A 12,170-nucleotide genomic window follows, 5' to 3' on the forward strand; every position below is an offset into this window, starting at 1 on the left:
CTAAACACCCCCTGCTGCTCACGGAGAGCCTGCTATACACCATTGAGCCCCTAATGGGGAATTCACACACCATGTCAACCCGGTGCAACCCGTATGTTTCCGAGGCCAGTGTTACACACATTGATGGCTCCATCACAATCCCATTACAGATGACTGTCACCAAGTCTGACCATCAATTCAGGTGAATTCTGCTCCAGGTCATGTGCCCCATGGTGATTCTACATGTATGCAAAGTAACCAAACATGAGCAGTGCACACACATTCAAAACAAATACCACTCCCAAAAAGCCGTGCTGCATCCCTTACCCGAAGGAGATTTTCAAACTTGTCCGTGCATGTAACGCTGATTCAGCACATGTTGCTGTGTTCATGAGGAATAGCAGGAGCACAACAATGCCACCAGCAGACAGCATGCGCAAGTACCTGTGGATGGGAGACACACCAGAAGTCAGAAGCATACGCGAGCAAAGCCATAGTGAAACGGCTCGTACACGCGCGTGTACAGGCCGTTTCACTATGGCTTTGCTTGCGTATGCGTACCCATAGTGATACGCCCCGTACACACGCGTGTACGGGGCCGTTTCACTATGGCTTTGCTCGCGTATGCGTACCCATAGTGATACGCCCCGTACACGCGCGTGTACGGGTCGTTTCACTATGGCTTTGCTCGCGTATGCGTACCCATAGTGATACGCCCCGTACACGCGCGTGTACGGGCCGTTTCTATGCATTTGGGGTGCCCTAGGGCCCTGGAACTCACCGTACCTGTGTGTGAATGTCCAAATTACATAGGGGACACATGAGGGACAAGTATAAAGCCCTACATGCATGCTGGTTGTCATGGAGACCGAGTTTAAAGTTTGAATTTTTTTCATCAGGTGCCCAGCTAAAGTCAGTTTGAAAGAATCTACTTTGTTGCAAAGTGGTTGTTGAGTTGACATCATGCTCCAAAAAAAAAAAGCAAAGCCACTGACTGTGGTAGGTTTAAAGGGATTCGAGGAAACATAGGATGCAAATGTGAGTGACCAATCACTCTGTACTCCTGTGAATGAAACAGGGCAGCAAGGTAGATATAAGGCAGCCAGGTCCCATGAGAGAGCACTTGCCTGCACATCCTTTGATTCAACTTCACTGCTGCTGCTCGTGAATCCTCTGGCACCATGTTCAGGTCTGTGGAGAGGGCCCAGCCTTTCACCCAGGAGGAGAACCAAGCCCTGCTGGATGTGATCCTCCCACAGTACCCCATTCTGTATGGTCGACCAGGGGTTCAGGTGAGTGCTGAGTCCACTAGCAAAGATTGTGCCCCTTTTTTGTGACTGTGACTTCTGCCATTGTGTCCAGGTGTAACACACATGCAATGTACTGTAGGGTGGGTCCCGGGTGGGGGAATGCCTAATGTCTCCCAGCCAGAGCATGCTGTGGTGCATGTCTGCTCTCCTCACTTGCATTGTGTGTACTGTGACAATCACTGCATGTGGCATTACACATTCTGCCTGTCTAATCCTCCTGGGAATGTTGTTACTACAGTCCTTATGTGAATCTGTGGTCCCCCCAGTGTGACAGGTGGCAGTACCCACAGATGTGTGTTTGTTTAGTGTACATGTGCTGAGATGATGTGTTTGTCCCCTGGACATTGGTGTGTGTGTGTAAGTCCCCTGTCATGTGGGTGAGTGCATATGTGGAGTGTAGCACCCCAGCTGCATGAGGGATGGATATACCCTGCCCATCTGATGTGAGCAGGGAGCAGTGCTGTGTGTCTGCGGTGATGGGCCAGCCCCACACCTGTGACACCCCCCAGTCTAGTGGCACATGTGCAGAGTGAGGTGTGTAGCTGCAGTTGGCAATAGCAGGTGATTGTCCTGTGGCTGTGTGTGTCTGTGTACTCTGCTGAGGGCGACTCAGTGGCCTGTGGCATGTGACTGCATTGAGGTGCTGAACATAATGCTGGTGTCGCTTGTGATGCACAGTGTGAGCCTGGATGATTGATTGTGTCGTACCCCTCTTGCCACCTGTGTACTCTACAATGCCACCTAGTGCTTTTTGCCTTCCACAGAGGAAAGTGTCCCTATGACACAGGTGTAATGAGCTTAAAACCAGCCAAATTGCTCTAATGTGTGTCTCTGTGACATGTCGCAGGTGTATTGATGTTGTCTCACTTTTTCATCCTCACAGGTAGGCGCCTGTGCCAAGGAGCAGATCTGGAAGGACGCCGTGAGGCAGACGGATGGTCGGAAGCGGCACCTAGCCCAGGTGAGGAAACGCTGGCAGGATATCCGGTGCTGGACGCGGAGGATCGCACGGGTCCTGCTGGGGGACTCACCTGTGAGCCAAAAGAACCATGGGCGCCGCCGTCTGACCCACATCCACAAGCGTGTGCTGGTGGTCGTCTTCCCTGACATGGACAGGGGCTTACGGGAAAAGCAGCAGCAGGAAGGGGGTAGGTACATGTGTGTTTGTTGTGTGTCACCAGCATTTGTAAGTGCACAGTTGCATGGATGCACTGCCAGGGTTTACATGTGCAGTGCAGTTCCTGGTCCCCAAAGTGTAGCGGTACTGTCCTTCCTCCCTTCCCCTCCTTGGCATGTGTACCCTGGTCTGTGTGTAGTCACACTTGCAAAAGGTTATCTAGGCTGCCAGTTTATCGATGTGCCCAATGCTTGCAGCTTCATGTGTGGGGGTGGTGTGTAACAGGTTTTGGGACCTTGCCTGTGCCCTGTCCAGTTCAGTACTTGTGGGGTCCATGTCAGTTGTCACTGATGCTGAGTCCAGACATAGGAGTGTGTCTCTAAAGTGTATTGCTATACAGCATGCATGTCCTATTTTGTGGCCTGTGACATGATGTGCATGAGTGTGAGATATGCAGAGTGCAGGGATGGTGGCTTGTGTTGCAGTCATTACCATTCAGGACCATGGAGTAGTGTGGCCACTACTGTCCCCTGGGGCATCTTTTCCTAGGTATCATGTGTGTAATCCAAAAATGTCGACAATCTCTGTGTCTACAGCATAGGTTGTGCTCTGTGCCATTGTACCCTGGCACCATTTGTGTTTACGTAAAGTCTGCTACATGTGTCCACTGTACAGGCTGACCAAATGTCCCTTGTTCATACTCACGGGGGCCAGTGCCTGTGTGTCTTGGTACAATGATCTGATGATGGCCATTTGTAGATGATGTATTTGTACCGGCGCACCAGGGGTATTTTGTGTCCAATCTGGATTTCTTGCAGGCCATGTGTTTTTATTCCAGACTAAGAGATGTAAGTGCTTCCTGTGTCTCAAAAAATTGTCTCATGTAGGGGGTGGTTGGTGCGGTCAAGGCCTACATGTCTAGACCTGAAGTCTCCTTGCTAGGTCTGACCAGTGTGTGATGTTTGTCTGGACATACACTCAAGGTGCAGTGACCCATTAATGTTGGGCATGTTTTTAAGTATTGCCTTTGCAGCATGTGCCTACAGTTAATAGACATGGTTCCTGCTCATCCCTTTTTATGCCAACGCTGTGTGCTGCAGATGCTGTGCTGGATTGTCCCCAGTGCCTGGCTCCTCTGTCCAAATCCATATCATGTTATTTGCTTTTGTGTCATGCTCTCCATAGTTGGTCAGTGGCATGGTGGGTCAACCAACTGTGTGTTGCAGGGCCTACATATGTATTGTAGATGTTACTCATGTTGCTTTTCAGGCTATGCACTGTGACCTATGTGGATTTGACTCATGTGACATATGTATACAGGTGTCTGATTATTTCCTGTCTCTTCACCTTGCCCACAGCATCGTCGGGGGACTCCGAGGGAGACACTGGCACGGACCATGAGGAGGGAGCGAGCACCAGTGCCAGCAGTGCAGAGTTGTCTGGCACATCGAGTGGCACGGAGGCCGACGGGAGTGCAGCGGAGGACCTGTCCAGTCAATCCACCACCGACTATGACGCAGACGGGTCCGAGGCTGAGCACTCCGAGGGGGCGGTGGCTGGTCCCACAGCTGACACCAGCAGTCCATCACTACCCGCCCCCTCCATTCCGATCACCGGCCTCCCACTTGCTCGTGTCCCTTCCCGCCGTGCTCGGTCAGCACGTGTCTCCTTCTTGCCAGGCACCGCACCCCCTGCCCCTGTCTCCACTGCTGCCACCAATGCCGAGTCTGTGGACATCCTGCGGCAGTTGCGGGTTGGTCAGACGGCGACGCTTAATGTCCTCCATGGCCACAGCCAAGTGCTCAACCAGATGGAGGCATACTTGGAGGGCATTTCAGCCGCGCAGTCTGACCAACGCAACTTGCTGAGGTCCATAGACTCGACACTGACTGCAGCAGTGGGTCTCCTGCAGCGCTACGTCCCACCCCCTACCCCTCCCCCATCCACACTTCCCACTCCCATGCCTGTCCCACATACACCCAGACGTCAGCATGCACGCACCCCACCAGACACAGGCACCACACCAGCAGGGCAGGGCAAGCGCACACCTCCTGGCACGCACACACAGGGTGAGGTAGGCACACCCACTGGGTCGGGGGGCAAACGTAAGTCACGCAGCCAGAGTGGGAGTCCACTTTACGCAAAATCCACTCCCTCCAAATCCACTCCCCTCAGCTCTCCTGCCCACGAATCCAGCAAAGATTCCTTCATGGCCGCTCTGTCCCTGAGCCCAACAGTGACACCACCCCGCAAGCGGGCAAAGGAGTCCCCGGTCAGGGTAGTTGAGTGCCCCCCCCTGTCCACACCCTCCCCCAGTGGCGCTGCGACCCATTTCTCTGCCCCCCCTCCTTGGGGCCTGTGGTTCCTTCGGGTGCAGGGGATACGCTGGGGGACCTTGCTGACGTGTGCAGCGCCATCCTCACCACTTCCTTTGGCGCTGCCCCACCCCCTGTGGTGGAGTCCTCCGTCCCTGCACCCACAACGCCTGCCCTTGCCCCTCCTGTCCCTGCGGTGCCTGGTCCTTCCCCCCCCACATGATGCCCCCCCCCCCCTGTGGAAGACAGGGTGGTCTGAACTGTGCAGGAAAGCTAGGGGACACGCGTCCCACTGTGTCCCCCATCCAGCTGTGACTTATGGACTGCCCTATGAGCTTTGTAAATATTAAACTTTATCCACACAAACATTTTTTGATAATGCTGAATAAAGCCATTTTTTTTTCCTTAGAACACTACTGCTTTTGTGGTATTGCTGTTGGTGGGGCTGCTACATGATTTTGGGTGGTGATCATGTGTTGGGTGTGTGGGAAATGTAGTAGTGTGCTGGTCATAGGGGGGACCCTGGTATCTGTGTGCCATCACAAGATGTTAGCTAAGTTTCTTTGTTCATGTAAGCAGTTACTGCATGGTGAAATTGTCCCAAGGTGTGTTCCTTCCTCTGTGTACCCTGACATCTTCCCAGCAGGGTGATTCCAATATGTTGTGTTGAGCTGTGTCTACATTAGCTGGCTGTGTGACGGACCCCTTCAACTTTGGCCATGCATGCAGAGCGATGTCTCCACCTGCATCATTCGTGGCATCCTTGGTGATCACTGTACTTGTGTATGTAGTCTGTTGACATGACTTCATGTGGACATGTTCCCTTTTAGGCAGTATGCATGTGTGTACTCCCAGCCTCGCACACATGTGTTACATGTACTGCAGGGTCTTTGTGCACCTGACTGACAATTGTGGCCATTGGATCTGTGGGTACTCCACCCTTTTTCTTTCCATGGGCACTGCTGGGGGCCTCTGCACCCACCCCTCCTATGTCTGGGCACTGCTGGGAGTGATAGGCACCCACCCCTCCTGTGTCTGGGCACTGCTGGGAGGACTCTGCACCCACCCCTCCTGTGTCTGTGCACTGCTAGGAGTGATAGGCACCCACCCCTCCTGTGTCTGGGCACTGCTGGAAGGACTCTGCACCCACCCCTCCTGTGTCTGGGCACTGCTGGGGGGACTCTACACCCACCCCTCCTGCGTCTGGGAACTGCTGGGAGGACTCTGCACACACCCCTCCTGTGTCTGGGCACTGCTGGGAGGACTCTGCACACACCCCTCCCTTGTCTGTGCACTGCTGGGAGTGATAGGCACCCACCCCTCCTGTGTCTGGGCACTGCTAGGGGGACTCTACACCCACCCCTCCTGCGTCTGGGCACTGCTGGGAGGACTCTGCACCCAGCCCTCCTGTGTCTGGCCATGTACGCTCCATACATACACGGGTGGGGGTACGGTCCGTACATACACTGTTGGGGTGGGGGTACGCTCCATACATACACTGTTGGGGTGGGGGTACGCTCCATACATGCACTGTTGGGGTGGGGGTACGCTCCATACATACACTGTTGGGGTGGGCGTACGCTCCATACGTACGCGGGTCTGGGTACGGTCCGTACATACATGGGTGGGGGTACGCTCCGACCATACGCGGGTCTGGGTACCCTCCATGCATACACGGGTGGGGGTATGGTCCATACATACACTGTTGGGGGGGTACACTCCATTTGTACGCGGGTGTGGGTACGGTCCGTACATACACGGGTGGGGGTACGCTCCGAACATACGCGGGTCTGGGTACGCTCCACGCATACACGGGTGGGGGTACGGTCCGTACATACACTGTTGGGGTGGGGGTACGCTCCATACATATGCGGGTGTGGGTACGGTCCGTACATACATGGGTGGGGGTACGCTCCGAACATACGCGGGTCTGGGTACGCTCCATGCATACACGGGTGGGGGTATGGTTCGTACATACACTGTTGGGGTGGGGGTACGCTCCATACATACACTGTTGGGGTGGGGGTACGCTCCATACATACACTGTTGGGGTGGGGGTACGCTCCATACATACACTGTTGGGGTGGGGGTACGCTCCATACGTACGCGGGTGTGGGTACGGTCCATACATCCACGGGTGGGGTGTTGGTACGCGTCGTACATACACGGGTGGGGGTACGGCCCGTACCCAGGCCTTTGGAACGTGGGTACGGGCCGTACCGCCATTATTGGGGTGACGTACGGGTGGGCGTGGTATGACTCGTACCCACGCTCTTAAGGCGTGGGTACGGTACGTGCCGGACTTGTTGTGTTGCCGGTTCGCGTGTACATCCACTTCCGTTGCTGGACACGCCCCCACCCCCTCGAAGTGACCAGGCCCTGAAGGTCAGGTATGTCCAGGGCATGTATGATTTGTGACTTGGGTGGGGGTTTTGTGTCCTGCCCCTGCCCCCCTCTTTGCCCCTGGGTGTTGTTCTGACCTTCTGCGGCGTCTGCGTCGGTTCCTGTAGAGCAGGTGGACTGCTATGAGTGCTGGGAGGTTCGGGTACATGTCTGTCCGTCGCGTACAGGTGCTCCTTGTGCGCGTCGTTCTGATTTCCCGGCAGTTTTTGGCAGGTGGAGAATTTTATCCGTGCGGGGTGACGTCTGGGCACTGCTGGGAGGACTCTGCACCCACCCCTCCTGTGTCTGTGCACTGCTGGGGGGACTCTGCACCCAGCCCTCCTGTGTCTGGCCATGTACGCTCCATACATACACGGGTGGGGGTACGGTCCGTACATACACTGTTGGGGTGGCGGTACGCTCCATACATACACTGTTGGGGTGGGGGTACGCTCCATACATACACTGTTGGGGTGGGCGTACGCTCCATACGTACGCGGGTCTGGGTACGGTCCGTACATACACGGGTGGGGGTACGCTCCGACCATACGCGGGTCTGGGTACCCTCCATGCATACACGGGTGGGGGTACGGTCCGTACATACACTGTTGGGGTGGGGGTACGCTCCATACGTACGCGGGTGTGGGTACGGTCCGTACATACACGGGTGGGGGTACACTCCGAACATACGCGGGTCTGGGTACGCTCCATGCATACACGGGTGGGGGTACGGTCCGTACATACACTGTTGGGGTGGGGGTACGCTCCATACGTACGCGGGTGTGGGTACGGTCCGTACATCCACGGGTGGGGTGTTTTGGTACGCGTCGTACATACACGGGTGGGGGTACGGCCCGTACCCAGGCCTTTGGAACGTGGGTACGGGCCGTACCTCCATTATTGGGGTGACGTAGGGGTGGGCGTGGTATGACTCGTACCCACGCTCTTAAGGCGTGGGTACGGTACGTACCGGACTTGTTGTGTTGCCGGTTCGCGTGTACATCCACTTCCGTTGCTGGACACGCCCCCACCCCCTCGAAGTGACCAGGCCCTGAAGGTCAGGTATGTCCAGGGCATGTATGATTTGTGACTTGGGTGGGGGGTTTTGTGTCCTGCCCCTGCCCCCCCTTTGCCCCTGGGTGTTGTTCTGACCTTCTGCGGCGTCTGCGTCGGTTCCTGTAGAGCAGGTGGACTGCTATGAGTGCTGGGATGACACATAGGTTCGGGTCCATGGCTGTCTGTCGTGTACAGGTGCTCCTTGTGCGCGTCGTCCTGATTTCCCGGCAGTTTTTGGCAGGTGGAGAATTTTATCCGTGCGGGGTGACGTCGGTGCGGATCGTACTTCCTGGTTCGTGAAACGCAGCCTGCATGCGTCCCGACGTCAGGTCGGCGCTTTCCCGGATCACATTTGTATGTATATTTTCGTCGGTCGGTGTTTTTTACGATTCGTACGGAAATGGCGTTTCCGTGCGAATCGTACTTCCATGTTTGTAATGTTTTTTTCCCGGGTACGAGTCGGACGGAGAAAACGCTCCGACCGACGGTTCGTACCCGGTTTTTCCAGGATCGGAATCGACCCTTAATTGGCCAGAATCCAAACGAGCTACAATTTTTTATTGAGGGTTAAAAGATGAGTTAAAAGAGGTTTTGGCTCAGATTCCCGGTAGACCCTCTGAAGTGTCTGAACTAATAGATTTGGTGTTGCAATTAGACCACCAGATTAGTGAGCGGCATAATGAAAAAAGAGGAGACGTTCGACCATTTCCGCCTCGAATAGACCGGGCAAGAACAGAAACTCATCGCTCTTCAGAATTACAAATTAATGAAGAACCAATGCAGATTGGATCTATTCGTGGTCCCTTAACGAAAGAAAGACGCAGATCTAGTCAATTGTGTTTGTATTGTGGACAAGCAGGAAATTTCATAAAAGAGTGTCCGAAAAAACCAAAGACCTCTCAACTGTTAAAAGGTCGGCTCCATCTGTAGAAGGGGTTGCACAGGTGGAAGCGAATTTCAAGTCAGCTCCAGATTCCCAGCAAATAGCTAATACGCTACAGTCATCTGCACCTCACCTTGTGATAACATTCACAGTTAAAGTCCGAGACTTGGAGTTACATGGAGTCTCAGTGATGTTAGACTCTGGTGCAACAGGTAACTTTTGTTGTATAAAATATTGGAGTTGGAATTAGATTCGTCAAGAAACACATTTTAGAATCCGTTCGAGCAGTAGATGGAACCAATTTATCCTCTGGGTCCATCACTCACAAGACTGAATTGATTTGTTTATCTGGGTTGAACAGACACACAGAATTGATTACCTTTAATCTCATCGATGCTCCACAATTCCAGTTAATTCTGGGCTTACCTTGGCTCACAGAACACAATCCCAGCATTGATTGGAATCAAAGAATTGTGCAAATGAATTCATCTTATTGTAAAGAAATTATTTCAAAGAACCAACCCATGAACACAAAGAATCACCGGTCAAGGAGTTAGTTAATCGTCCCGCCATCATTTGTTCTTTGGAAACAAAAGAAATTCCATCTGAATATCAAGAACTAGCTGCGGTGTTTGACAAGAAAGAAGCAGAAAGACTTCCCCCTCACCGTCCCTACGATTGCAAGATAGAGATTGAGCCAGGAGCCATATTACCATATAGCAGGATTTACGCGCTAACCGAAACTGAGAATCAATACCTCAAGACCTATCTGGATCAGTACCTAGCGAATGGGTTCATCCGCCCTTCTCGATCTCCGGTCTCCTTCCCTTTATTCTTCATTCCTAAGAAGGATGGAGATCTCAGAACTTGCATCGATTATAGAGCTCTCAATCGGGTGACCATAAAAAATCGTTACCCCTTACCTTTGATTTCTGTTTTGTTAGATAAAGTCAAGAACGCAAAGGTCTATACTAATTTGGATTTGCGAGGGGCATATCATTTAATTCGTATAGCCCCAGGAGATGAGTGGAAAACAGCCTTTCGCACTCGATATGGCCTTTTTGAATATCAAGTAATGCCATACGGGTTGTGTACTGCCCCAGCAGCATTTCAACATTTTGTTAATGATGTGCTCAGAGAATACTTGGACAGAATTGCAGTAGTCTACATAGACGACATATTGATCTTTTCCAATAATGTTGAAGAACATGTTTCTCATGTGAAAACCATTTTAACTAAGCTATTGGAAAATCATCTTTATGTAAACTTGAGAAATGCGCCTTTCATGTGGATAAGGTGGAGTTCCGGGGATTTGTTCTTTCTCCTGAAGGAGTTAGCATGGATACCGCCAAGATCAAGGCAGTCCAGGAATGGCCGCCACCAAAAAATGTGAAAGAGATCCAGAGTTGTATTGGATTTTCGAATTTTTATCGGAGGTTCATCCCCGACTTTTCACTCAAAGTGAGTCCCCTCACTCGACTCCTGAAGAAAGGAGTCAAATTAGATTGGTCAAAGGAAGCCTTTCAATTTTTGAAGAGATCTTTTACTCAGGCTCCAATTTTGTTACATCCCAGAATAGAGGAACCATTTTTTGTAGCAGCAGATGCTTCAGACTTTGCTGTTTTTTATTTTATTTCAACGACACTGTAAGACAGGCCAATTACATCCGGTGGCCTATTATTCCAGGAAGCTAACTCCTCCTGAATGTAATTATCCGATAGCTGACAAGGAGTTGTTGGCTGTCAAGTGTGCATTTTTGGAGTGGAGACACTATTTACTCGGAGCGAAACACAAGGTCACAGTTTATACTGATCACCGAAACTTACAATTCTTAAAATCAGCTCAAACTTTGACGGCACGACAATTACATTGGTCATTGTTCTTTGCAGATTTTGATTTTGTACTCACTTTCAGACCAGGAACAAGTAATGCCAAAGCGGACGCCTTGTCCAGAATGAGTGCAAATATTTCAGAAACTCAAGAAATAAAACAGAAATTTAATCCCAGCCGAGAAAATTGTAGTCACAACCTCCAGTGTAGACTTAAAGCAAGAGATCAAGGATTCAATGACGGAAGATGAGATGAGAGAATGGATCAGAGACCAACCAGAAAGAGTAATTAAAGAAGGTCTCCCATATCAGAACCATAGATTGTATCTTCCCACAAAAGCTTTACAAGAGAAGGCTCTTAAGTCCTGTCATGATGAGTTGCTTGCTGGTCATAAAGGAATTCATAAGACCACAGAATTGGTGGAGCGGAATTTTTGGTGGCCGGAGATGAAAGCCCAGATAAGACAGTATGTTTCTACCTGTGAGGGATGTTTAGAGGGGAAATCAGATCACTTCGCTCCACGAGGTCTTTTAATGCCCATGCCTACCCCCCTCATCCTTGGCATACAGTCTCTATGGACTTAATTGTTGATCTTCCTACAAGTCAAGGGTTTAACACCATCCTGGTTATGGTAGACATGTTCTCCAAAATGGCACACTTTGTTCCCTTGAAGGGTATTCCACGAGCTTCTCAGTTAGCACAGATATTCTCCCAACACATAGTGAGGTTACACGGAATTCCAAAGGTCTTAGTGTCTGATCGTGACTCACAATTTGTTTCAGACTTCTGGAGAGCCTTCACAAAAAGATTAGGAATTGACTCCCGTTACTCCACCAGTTTCCATCCAGAGACTGATGGACAAACGGAAAGGGTAAACCAAGATCTAGAGCAATATTTAAGACTCTATTTGCGGGATCAAAAATTAGAATGGTCACAGTTAGTTTGGGCAGCGGCGTTTGCTTATAACAACGCCAAACATTCCTCTACTGTTTTTTCCCCTTTTTATTTATACTATGGAGGACACCCCAGTTTAATCTTCGAAAAAGAAGAAGAGTTAGTTCCAGTGGTAGCAGAGTTTGTAAAAGAGATACAAGACACCCTAGTGAAAGCTAATGAAAATTTAGTCAAGGCTGAAAGTTCTTATAAAAATCAGGCAGATAAGAAAAGAAGGGAGGTCCCGGTATTTAAGACTGGAGATAAGGCTTGGCTGTCAACAAAAAATTTAAGGCTAAAAGAAAATCGAAAATTTCAACCGAGATTTATTGGTCCTTTTACAGTGGATCGTACAATAAATCCTG

Source organism: Triturus cristatus, chromosome 4_2 (assembly GCF_964204655.1).
Source record: "Triturus cristatus chromosome 4_2, aTriCri1.1, whole genome shotgun sequence".
Taxonomy (NCBI): Eukaryota; Metazoa; Chordata; class Amphibia; order Caudata; family Salamandridae; genus Triturus; species Triturus cristatus.